This window comes from Xenopus laevis, chromosome 3S (assembly GCF_017654675.1).
Source record: "Xenopus laevis strain J_2021 chromosome 3S, Xenopus_laevis_v10.1, whole genome shotgun sequence".
Taxonomy (NCBI): domain Eukaryota; kingdom Metazoa; phylum Chordata; class Amphibia; order Anura; family Pipidae; genus Xenopus; species Xenopus laevis.
The window spans coordinates 26,926,644-26,939,542 of record NC_054376.1 but is presented as its reverse complement, the minus strand read 5'-3'; the positions used below and the strand labels follow the sequence as shown (position 1 = coordinate 26,939,542).

At 41.2% G+C, this 12,899-nt stretch overlaps 1 protein-coding gene across 4 annotated transcripts in view; it reads right to left on the bottom strand.

Annotated features, from left to right (window-relative positions):
* The window catches only part of zmiz2.S (zinc finger MIZ-type containing 2 S homeolog), a 42,290-nt gene that overhangs the window by 28,787 nt on the left and 604 nt on the right, over positions 1–12,899 (bottom strand). The gene's annotated exons all lie outside the window — the stretch shown is intronic.

The following is a 12,899-nucleotide window of genomic DNA, read 5'->3' as shown; positions in this document are numbered from 1 at the left end:
GGCAGTATGATGCTACACCAGTTTAATTTAAAGAGTCAGAGGGGAGCAATAAGAGACCAGTATGAGGTCTGATCTAAGCACAATATATTACTATAAATGACAGCAAGGAACTCTATAACATGGAAACCTGTCACGGCTGCTTCTACACCCTTTCTCATGCCCGCTTGGCTCTATCAGGCACATACTTTTACAGTATATAACAATATTGTGTGCCATATTTGTAGGATTTGTGTGGCTTATATGCAGCTCCTCCTATATCCCCCCCCCCAATAAAATGTGGTTTCCTTTTCCTCTTTAAACCTCAAACAACCCAGTAATCTTTCTGCAAGTCTTGTGGCCCCACAATCACTAATTGCCAAACGACTCTGGCAATCTCCAAGCTGGCCAGGCATTCTAGACAGACATAGACAAAATAGAAAGGGATAATAAAACATATACACGCAAACAGACGTACCACCACCATACAAAATACTATACCATACAACGGAACTATAACAGACATGTCCAGCACCCACGTTACATGGGCCGTAAATCTCATTAATAAAATTTTGCCTAATGAAGAAAACTGCAGATCAAAGCAGCCTGCCAATATGCATAAGTTACAATTATTCAATGGTTTTAAAGTTATTTGTTAAAATTCCTCTTTATCAAAGTTCTCCTAGTCTATTTAAAGGGCCAGCTCATGTCAAAGTGCTTTGTGGGTTTTGAATTATTCAGCCCTCCAGTTTGGAATTTAAATGATCTGGTTTCTAGGGTTTGGCTTATCCTAACAACCAGGCAGAGGTTTCAGTAGCAAAGTGGAAGACTAATAGTATGCTTTTTGGTTTGTGAAGAAAGGCAGGAGAAAAAGGCAAAAGATCTTAGCATTTTACAGGCTTCATCATACTAAAGTGCACTTAAAGGATAAAGAAAGCCCAATTTACAACATTTTAGACAGCCAGGCTCGGACTGGCAATCTTTGGATTCTGACAAATGCCAGAGGGGCTGCTGTAAGATACTACAGACAGTCAGTTTAGCAGGCTGGTGGGGGGCTGTCTGGGCCTCTGTGTACTTGAAATTCCAGGCCCACCTTAAAGGAATTCCGTCATGATTTTTATGATGTCGTTTTTATTTCTAAATTACACTGTTTACACTACAAATAATTCACTCTACAATATAAAATGTAATTCCTGAACCAACAAGTGTATTTTTCAAGTTGTAATATTGGTGTGTAGGCGCCATCTCAGGTCATTTTGCCTGGTCATGTGCTTTCAGAAAGAGCCAGCACTTTAGGATGGAACTGCTTTCTGGCAGGCTGTTGTTTCTTGTACTCAATATAACTGAATGTGTCGCAGTGAGACATAGGTTTTTACTATTGAGTGCTGTTCTTAGATCTACCAGGCAGCTGTTATCTTGTGTTAGGGAGCTGCTATCTGGTTACCTTCCCATTGTTCTGTTGTTAGGCTGCTGGGGGATCTTTAGATGTATGGCCAACTTTAGACAAATGTATGTGCAGCAGAGTAAAATCTTCAGATATCTGGGTCTGCTTTAGGGCTATTCCACACGGGGAGATAGCGACGCGTTTGCGGTCGCGGCGACAAGGCGCCGCGACCGGCGCAGGCGACAGTTTTGTATGGGCGCCTATGTAAAAACGCCTGTGCTAACCACACGAGGCGATGCGCTTTTCAACAGTCGCCTGAAAATGCCTCGCCAGGCTTTTTCAGGCGACTGTTGAAAAGCGCATCGCCTCGTGTGGTTAGCACAGGCGTTTTTACATAGGCGCCCATACAAAACTGTCGCCTGCGCCGGTCGCGGCGACTGTCGCGGCGCTTTGCCGCCGCGACCGCAAACGCGTCGCTATCTCCCCGTGTGGACTAGCCCTTAAGGTGGTGGCACACGTGCAAATTCGCAAAGTCGCCCAGTGACAAATCTTCTCTTCTTCGGCAACTAATCTCCCCGAAATGCCTTCCTGCCAGCAAGAATGGGATTCGCCAGCGGGATGGCATACGGATCGCTTCAGTTTTCCGCAGTCGCCCGAAGTTCCCTCGTGACACAACTTCAGGCTACTTAGGTAAAGCCGCTGCTTTACACTAATGCAACACTAGGTAGTGAAAATTTCGATCTGCTCCCATCCACTCTGCGGTATAACCGGTAACGGGAAAATAACTTATTTTCATGCAAATATTCACGTGTTTATTACCAGCCTGAAAAACAGCCTGGTGTAAAATAAGCCATACTTTTCCCCCAGGACTGCTGCATTTTATTCTAAGGAGCACTGCCCCAGGTAGGGTTGGCCCCTCACCCCTTTAAAACCGAACACATATGGAATACGCAGCCTGCAAGGCGGATTAACAATTAATTTAGATGCATGCTGGAGACTGAACTGATGAGGTGGCAACTGTAGCCCCAGGGGAAAAATAACCAAATATTGTCACCCTTTAATATGAGTGAACACTTGTGGTACCCCTGAGCAATCTGTACCCTGTTGGCACATCAGGCCTGTAAAACACCGCAAACCTAAAAGGACTGCTTTTTGGCCGCAAACTTGCCTCATTGCACAAATGCCACAGTTTGAAATCTAATATGTGTTCTACCCACGCCTACACCATAGAATCACTGCAGTGATCACCATTACACTGCTAAACCACTACAAAGAGCAGTGTCACGGAGTAACTGCAGAGCCCGCACACATCCAAACCACCGCTGCCTGTACACACACACACACACACGTTGTGTCACTCAATCACCTTCACTTTTCATAACAATACTCCACTCGAGAATAACGCAAATTTGCATCATAACCCTTAGAAATTGTTTTTTTGTTTTTTTTAAACTGAACACGGTATGTACTGTAGCTGTTTTATTCAGTATAGCCCATATAAATATGTATAATAATATATCTCTCTATGCAATCCCAATCAGATCTAGGGGTCACGTATGCATTCACTGAATCATGCCAAAACCTGAAGTTTCTATTGTAACTGTTTCACCTGTGATGCACAAGAGTTGTCCTGATCATTATAAAGCCCCTCACACTTGAATCATTTTCGGCACTGACTGCTAAGCCAATGGAAACAAAGGCTTTTGGCGATAACCTAATTTCTTAGAAGAATCAGAGCAATGAAACTTCCTTTGATTGCAGATTATCACGCCCAATTATTATCAGTCAGAATCATTGGCCTAGGACACACAGGAGTGAATATCCCCTGAGGCATAAAGCGATCTTGTGTGTGCCAAGAGCTGTGCAACCGATTGTGGAAAGCAACTGGCCTCAATTCTAACCAACTTATGGATAATGCAGGAGTGCCCATACTTTAGTAATGCAAGGTCTACTTTTAGTGATGTTATCCCATTATGATCATAATTTCACTGTTAACATTCTGTTCCATGGAAAATATTACTTACTTTATATTTAAAAAAACAACTTATGTAGCTTTAAGAGAATAAATATCGGAGTGAAAAGAATAAAACAGAAGGGTGATTAAGTCAAGCTGTTTCTTGAGATCCAACTAAAAGTCTACTGGTAGACTTTTGGACATCCCCTGGGATATTGACTCAAGACTCGATCTTTCCTTGCTGATATTCCAGATTGGGGGAATCCTGCACATTTCACTTCCCTCAGTATCACAGACAATCCCAGAGGGAAGCATAAAGGTAATTTAGTTCTAACTAGACATATATATATATATATAGACATTGTATATCTTACAGCCAGAAACCAGTTGTAACCAGGTCCAAAAAAAGTCACACGTTCTTGGCTGTTAGGATATGTTGTACTCTGCAAATATTCAAGCAAAGAAGTCAGTGCTCTGCAAATGTAACGCCACCGAAACAGTGAAGCCCATGACCAAACTAAATCTGGACCTCAATACAGGTCACCTGGTCCGCAACATGGAAAGCCGGGCCATTAAACACATAATAGAAGCTTTCTTGAAGAGAGAACCGTGTGCATGTCAATGGATCATGCTAACATGGTCTCGGGACAATTTTGGCACATGCATGTAGGACAGAAATGCCCAATCAATACCCAAGCACCATAAATATTTGTTCAATTGTTGATTGGGCAAGTATGTTGGCAGATGAGGAACTTTGAGGAAGAAAGAGAGTAAGCTCCTTTTCACCATCTGCAATTCTGATCATTGAAAAAAAAATATATAAATGTGTCCATACTTATGTATGTTGAAGGTCAAATAGCACTGTGCCATTCATTTGTCTAAAGATCTGAATGAGTAGACCTGTGAATATTGTGCATATTTATGTTTATTTAACAGCTCTTGGCATTAAGAAATGATTGTTGGGGAAGGTCTTAGCCATAATTTTTGCATCTGATGCTCATGTTAGCATTCGCTTTTTAACAGAGTTGCATAATATTTTGGAAGGTTTTTTTTTTCTTTTTAGAAATATTTGATAATAGTGACTTTATTGTGCAGCTTCTGGACCTGCTGGGAGAGGCTCACTGACTGCAATCATGTGCCTTCTGCCTTGCCCCCTCCTCACTGTCTCAGAGGGACTCCTAGACCTGCCAAAACCAGTTTACATGCCTCAGAATATGAGAAACACAGACGCTGTGCTGTTACCATGAAGGAATTGAGATAGGGCAATTAGCTGAGCAGTTTGCTTGAGTGCACAAATTAACATTAATAAACAAAAACATGAATGTCAAACACAATTATATTCAGAACTAAAAAAAAAAAAAGAAAATATAGAAAATCATTGTTATTATGTACTGAAAATAAAATTAGTCTAACCAATCAGTAAGAAGGATACGGAATTGTCCAATGTTCTTTAGAGGGTAGGGCACAGTCTTTCTGAATTCTAATTTGCCCTTGAAATGTATTCCTTGATCGACCGATTAACTCTTTATAAATAATATAAATAATAATTTGGCTTACCTAGCCATCTTGTAATGCATTATCTGCCACAGTCTAGGACAAAGAAAATCATTCACCTTAAACCTCAGCCAAACTGGCATTTCACAAGCATCAAAGACATTCTCTCCAGATCTCTCAATAACTGGCCTTTAAGCTGGAGCCCGAGGAAATAAAAAATAACTTGCCCAAGTTTACAATGTACAGGTATGGGTTCCGTTATCCGGAAACCTGTTATCCAGAAAGCTCAGAATTACGGAAAGGCTGTGTCCTACAGACATTTTATCAAAATAATCCATATTTTTAAAAGTGATTTCCTTTTTCTCTTATAAAAAAAAACAACAGTATCTCGTATTTGATTCAAACTAAGATTTAATTAATCCTTATTGGAAGCAAAACCAGCCTATTGGAGTTATTTACTGTTTACATGATTTTCTAGCAGACTTACGGTTTGAAGATCCAAATTACGGAAAGATCAGTTATCCGGAAAACCCCAGGTCCCAAGCATTCTGGAAAACAGGTCCCATACCTGTACAGGTAGAGGAGCGATCACCAGGAACTGAACTCGGTGTCCAGAGTCCAGTTATGGAATCTGCTGTCACCGCCTCTACCATCAGAACAAATTCTGTAACTCTACTACTCCCACAGGGAAAGCCCTAGCTGTTAAGTGTGAACATTCTTTTCTTTCTTCAAAAAGGGTGAACTCTCATTCTCATGCATTTCTGTGAGACGAGCCATGCCCAACAGCTTGCTTTGCTTAACCTCAGCCGGCACGAGCCTTCTCTCCGGAGAAACACCAAACAACAGCAACTTAATTCAAGCTAAACCAACTCAAATGAGATGAGTTTACATGTATACTGATATTTACCCTCCGGCTCGGCTGACAGTTTGTTTACTGGAGTAGGTAATGAGCGCCTGCCTGTATGCAATGCAGGTGATTAACATAACGACCCTCCTTTACATCTGCGACACTGAGGAAGTGTTTAACCCAATCGCTATCGCTCTTACATTATCACTGCCAGAAAACAGGAACACTTGGCTTGCGTGCAGAGCAGTCACATTCAAGAATTTAAAGGGATTGTTCACCTTCCAACACTTTTTCCAGTTCAGCTAGTTTCAGTTCACCAGAAATTAAGACTTTTTCCAATTACTTTCTATTTTCTATGTGTGACTGTTTTAAAAAATATTGAAGTGTAAAGTGTCATTTTTTACCTTCTAAAACTCGGGGGGGGGGGGGTCGCCGACCCAGTAAACTCTTCTAAATTGATACATTTAGTTGATACATTTGTTAGCTTTGTCCCTGCTGAGCAGAATCCCTGAGTTTCATTAAAGGCAGCTGTTAGAATTGATACAATACTTGCAAATAAGCCAGAGATGCTGCTGAGAAATGTATCCACTAAATGTTGCAAAATTCTAACAGTTTAGAGTCTGCGCCTGAATTATTGAATTGCTAGACTTGAAACACCAGAAACAGGGACATTAAACTTTAATTAGATTTTGGAAAAACTGTAAAAAATAAAAAATGGAAAGAAATTGAGCACACTCTTAATTTCTGGTGAACAATCTAAAATCAATTGAACTGAAAAAAGTGTTTGGAAGGTGAACAACTACACCTCTGTGCCCCACAAAATAAGCACCGCCAGCTGTTGTCAAACTACACATTCCGGAGAACTTTCTGGGAGTTGCTGAAACAGCTGAAGGCTGTACAGCCCTAACTTAAAACAACATTATTCCTTGTGAATGAATATAGTGCAAGGACCAGTCAACAGAAGTTCTTTACACAAATTTTGCACGGTTCAGTCATACGGGACGGTGACGCTAGGAAACATAAGAGTATTTCCAGGCACATATACAGGGAGACACTAAACTACCTGTGTTTAAAAAGAAACGCTTCCCAGCTTCTATAGCATACCAGGGTTTACTCCTACATTGTATTGCTGCCTGAAAATGCAGTTTTGGTGCAATATAATTCTATGATGGGCAGCCAAAGCACTGGCAAGCATTTTTCCACCAGCAGAGAAAATATCAGTGGGGCAGTGGAAAATCAGACCTACTGAGGTTGTATATAAGTCAAGGGGAGAGGTTCCTATCCTATTTGGAAGTTGCTGTGGTCTGCGCTGGAATTAGCTTGAAAATCCAACCTTTTCAGATTTTTTTCAGGCAACAATCTGAAAAATTTGCCCTTTTTCGGGAAATCGTGTTTGTCCCCGATCCAATTCAACTGTGCTTTTTTTATTAATTAATAAGGTCCGATCATGGATTCTAATTTTTTTTTTATTTAAACACTCCGAAAAATTCGGAGTTTGATAAATAAGGCCTCTAACTCGCCATACACTTTAAGATTAATTTGTTTGGTGAGCTGATCTTACCACAATATGGCCACTCCTGGCCACACATTTTAGCTCATAATGGGGGCCTTTGGTGATCCCGTGGAAGAGGATCTGCCTGATTTGTGGCCAGATATCAGTCAGACAAGCCCACAGACATACATGGGCCAATACGCTGCTGACTTGGCCAGGAGGGCACCTTTCGGCCACCTTAAGGGCAATGGTGCATGTAGTGATGTGATTGTTGTTCTGGTCTCAGTTTATCCATTGGAAAGATGTTTGCCAGTACATTTTTGTTTTGTCTTAAGCAGCAATGTTCTCCATAAAATGCAGGTAACAAAATGCCAGACATGCCATAGCCCTTAGGAATTTAATGAACAATCTCTCCCACACAGGCAGAAGTTGTGTGTGTTGAAAACAAGGCGTGTACCTAACCCCCACCCCTAGAAACGAATACACTGGGTGTTCAGAAAGCGACTCCAACAGTCAGTGACTACTGACTAGCCTATCGTCTTATCGACCCATTGTCTGCAATACAAACTGTGTGTACACATGAACAAACAAGCACTGGCTTAGCACGTGGGGGTCACTTTCAACTGACATACACCTAAATCTGCACTACGGTGCCAATGGCATATGAACAATGCCCTGGTTATGTGGCTAGCCCAACAGTAAATCAGAACCAAAAAAAGAAAAGTGTATTTGTATGTAAAATAAATTAGAGAGATTTTCTGACTTCCTAAAGAATGTGTAGAATGTACCTCTGAATCACAATTCAGTAAATCTTTCCCAGGTGCCATGTACAAGCTTCCCCCCCCCCCCATGTTGTGCATCTTTGCACAAGATCTCCAGCTAATTGTGTAACAGGACACCTAAAACAAAGCTATTAACATGTTCTTTGTCCACACACTCACCATTAACCAGTGAACAACCAAACAACTTTATGCAATCGGCACAGGAAGCAGCTCCTGGACCTATGACTACCATGTTACTAGAGCTTGAAACGGAAACTGACAAATTATGCATACATAGCACATCCAAAACCCACCCAAGCAGGATCCACACAGGCCCCTCGTCAGTATGAAAGCATGAAGTTCCCTTCACTAGAGCCGACATGGTATTAAATCTCTTGCAACCCATGTGCAAACACACAACTTTCAGCTATCCACTTCCAGGAAGTGGCCCCTAATCAGTATACCTGCAATTTGGATTAGAGAATGAGGTGGACCCACCACCTAGTCCACAACAGCTTTACCTACAACCTGACTCACTACCCACCTTCTACCATGATCATAAAAGTGACATCACCCAAATTTCACCCCCAATGTGCAGATAAACACTCAACCCATATCCCATACTTTCTAACCTTCAGGCTGACCCCCTTATCAAATGCCTGTGGCCCACAGCTTATAACATGCATAACCTCTTCTTAGGGGGTTATTTAGTCCAAATTCCAAAAACTCAAAAAACTTGTGTTTTTTTCTTTTACTATAAAATCTGAATTTTAAGTTAAAAAAAAAAACCTGGAGTTTTTCAGGATTTATTTGTTAAAAGTCTGAATAAAAAAAGTACTCAAGCTCAGACCTGCCGAGTTCATGTGGAAGTCAATGGGAGAAGTCTCAAATATATCCTGATCTGCGCTGGGTTTCATGCACTAATCTGAAGGTGGAAGTGCCGGTTATACAGCAAGAAAGGCGTAAATCAGCTACAGCACAGCCTCCACACACTAAATATTTTCCACTGTGTGCGCTTCAATAAAGCAGTCTTTATTATACAAAGATTGTGTCCGTACATCGATCTCCGGACCAGCGCCCAACATGCAGGAGAAACACTTGCATACTAATCTACTAGTTTTCAAAAATCCAAATAAATTGAGTTTTCAGGTGAAAAATCGGAAGAAAAATTTCATGAGTTTTTCCCCGCACAGGAAATTTCAGAAAAATGTTTGGATAAATAAGGGGGAAAAAACTTGTGCGGATTTGGTCAAAGTAGTTTTCAGAAAATATTCAAGATATTTTCCGATTTTGATATACATGTACTGTATATGTAAACTCAAACACCAATGAGTCCCCCAGTAATACCTTAATATGGTGCTGTTCAATGTCTTCCATGTAGTGGGCCAAAAACAGAAACCCACAGCCCTATTTCACTCTACAACACACAACTTACATTGCACAGCAGACCTATGATGATGAGCAGTCCATGGCCCTCCACATGTAGGGCTGACAAGGGGTGCTGGGCACTGGAGGGCTGACGGTTGCCTGTTGCTTCACTAGCTCAAAATATATAAATAGTTCTCACTGCTGAACAACGTCAATGAGACTGGCTTCAGAAATACAACCATCTGTTTATCTATAGTGAACACAACTCCAAAAGTACGACATAAACCCAGCCAGTCATTCATAACAAAACGTCACACTTCATGACATACAAACAACCCTGCCATGAGTTTACACCAATGCACTTACCCAAAACAAAACTGGTCTGTGCCCACTCATGTAATAACCACCACCCACCTGCCATTTATATTTAACCCTCTGTACAGAATACATGATATTTTTACAGCACCAATGATAATGCTCAAGCAAGAGCTCCTGAGCCAAGAACCAGCTGTCACCGCTACTTGTGCATACATAGGTCACCACTCTTCCTGTAAATTATTATGGTATGAAAAAAAGTCTATATGGCACAGATTAAATAGTGGATAACAGAGAACACCATTATGTTCTACAGAGCTTATCTGCTGTGTAACCTGATCCTTTCTCCTTTGAATGGTTGCCCCCATTGCTACACAGCAGCTTATTTATATAAATAAACAATAGAAGTGTTTCTGTAGCAAATACACTAGTCTTACCAGTGCAGGGCAACACTGCATTACATTTGTATTACTTTAAAACACTTTGATGTTTTGATGTTACTGTTCCATTAAATGAACATAAAAGTTTGACATAATTGTATCAACCAGAAGAATGATCACCCAACTTCCATGAATGTGTCCTCCAGTATAAACCTAGGCCTTAATTCTACAGCAAAGGAAACGTCAAGTAAACGCACATGTAATAACTGTTGACACACAATGATAACTCTGGAAACATAAATAAACCAAACTAAAATGATACAAAACGGAGTCTATGGATATAGAAGGTGACCCTAAGGGCCAAGGCACATGGGGGTGGGGGAGATTTGTCATCGGATGTTAAATCTTTGCTACGGAGGGCAATGAACCTCCCATCATTCCATAACATTAACACCGGCGTTAGTAATAGGATTTACTTGCGGCAATCTTTTCAGGAGACTTGTAAATTCTGTAATGATTTTTATGATGTATTTTTTATTTTCTAAATTACACTTACACTGCAAATAATTCACTGTACAATGTAAAATTTCATTCCTGAACCAGCAAATGTATTTTTTTTTGTTGTAATATTGGTGTGTAGGCAGCCATCTCAGGTCATTTTGCCTGGTCATGTGCTTTCAGAAAGAGCCCGCACTTTAGGGTGGAACTGCTTTCTGGCAGGCTGTTGTTTCTCCTACTCAATGTAACTGAATGTGTCGCAGTGGGACCTGGATTTTACTATTGAGTGCTGTTTTATAGCTACCAGGCAGCTGTTATCTTGTGTTAGGGAGCTGCTATCTGGTTACCTTCCCATTGTTCTGTTAGGCTGCTGTGGGGTAGTGGGCTGATATCACTCCAACTTTCAGTACAGCAGTAAAGAGTGACAGTGACTTTTGGGAAACTGACAATATGTCTAGCCCCATGTCAGATTTCAAAATTAAATATAAAAAAATCTGGTTGCTCTTTTGAGAAACGGATTTCAGTATAGAATTCTGCTGGAGCACTATTTACTGATGTGTGTTGAATTTTTTTTTTTTCCCATGACAGTATCCCTTTAACCATGGGTGACAAATCTCCCCTTGTGCCATCACCCTAAAGGTGGCCATAGAATTTACAATTATGACACACGTGTAGAGCTGAATCACCAGATATACAGGTATAAACAGTAGAATTCCACCTTTATCTGACGATTCAGCACTAATTCCGGCCAGTCTAATCGACAAGCCGACCGATATCCGAGTCTTCTGCTGATATTGGTCGGCTCATTTCCAACCATACACACACTGAATAATGTATGAAAATGAGTTTTATACATTATTATCGGTGCGTCTATGGCCACCTTTACAATGGCCGATATTCTGGTGCTTTCAAAGGCGCCCAATTGCTTTGTACGAAATTATTGGTGCGTCTATGGCCACCTTGAGTAACATACCTCAGCCTATCAATATCTCATAACCCAAGCCTGATGTTCAACGGACCTTGCCATCAGTATACAGTACACGGATTGCTTCTGACACAGAAATTAGCCAGACCTGTAGCTCTTAGCATCATACAAGCAAAGTTACAACAATATTAATACAAATGCAAACTTCACAATACACAGTCAACAGAAGCCCACAGCATGCCTACCATAAACCATCAAACACCCTTGCACATAAAGCTAAGATAGTAGTCCCGGATTGGGTGATCAACCCAGCACACAATGGAAATATTATATATTGCCACTGTGAAACTGCCAGACATCTTGATAGAAGACTCTCCAGCATACAAACAAGCCATTCATCAATATTTAACTGGCTACCGATCCGTTGACGATATATATCTCCAACTCTAACTTGACATACAACCAAAGACACATCTAGTGTTCTCAAGGCACAGCCGGGCATTCATACCAATCAACACCGTGCAGACAAAAAAAGCAGCATAAGGTCAAGACCCATTGAGATTTCCGAGAACAGGCTGAGAACACCACATGTATATAAGTGATATACCAGGCACCATTTTATCAGTACATAAAAAGCACCAACAATCAACTGAGACTATCAGTGATCCAGAGTCCCAACATAAAGGCAGAGATAGCCTGGCAACACACTGAAGCAGTTTAGTTTGACTGTATACATTAATATGCCACCATGAATTCTGCTGACACAAAAGACGCTTACGCACACAACCACAATGACTGTCACAACTATTAACTTTTAACTAAGAAATATCTCATACAAAGCCAGGCACCATTAGGTATAAACAAACCCACGGCCAGAGACAAATCCCCTGCATTCCACTGAGCCAGACCTTGATGCACAAGTGAGCCTGTTAACAAAATACAAGGCGACCATCCAACATTATTAAACGGAGCTTGTCAGCATAAGGATTACACAACGAGAGTCCTACACAACAAATCATGCCTGTTGTCAGCACACAATTAGATCTGTCCAGACGGCTACTGAACTTGCTCCTTCAGTAAGTCAGAACTTGTCCCTAGTGCCCAACCAGACCCTTTATCCATAGTCACTGGGGTCGGTTTGTAGCACACAATTCCCTTGATTTACCCAAACATTTCTGTTATCCACACGTGAACGAAGTTTAGGGAAAAATAAACCTCTACGCAGGGCAAGTAATAATATTAGCAAGTCTGCTGGACATGAAGACCGTTATACAAGCTGCCCATTGCCCCAGTCCATGCCACAGCAGGAACTACAAATGCCCGGCTCTCACACTAACACACTGAGTAACCCTCCAGCACAACATGGCAGATCCTACAGTGCAGCAACTGTATAGAGGACAATCAAACTGCACCCTTCCAGTTGTTGATGAACTACAAATCCCAGTATCCCCTGGCAGCTTCTGGTTGTGAGTGGATGCTGGGAAGTGTAGTTGTACAGCTTGGTG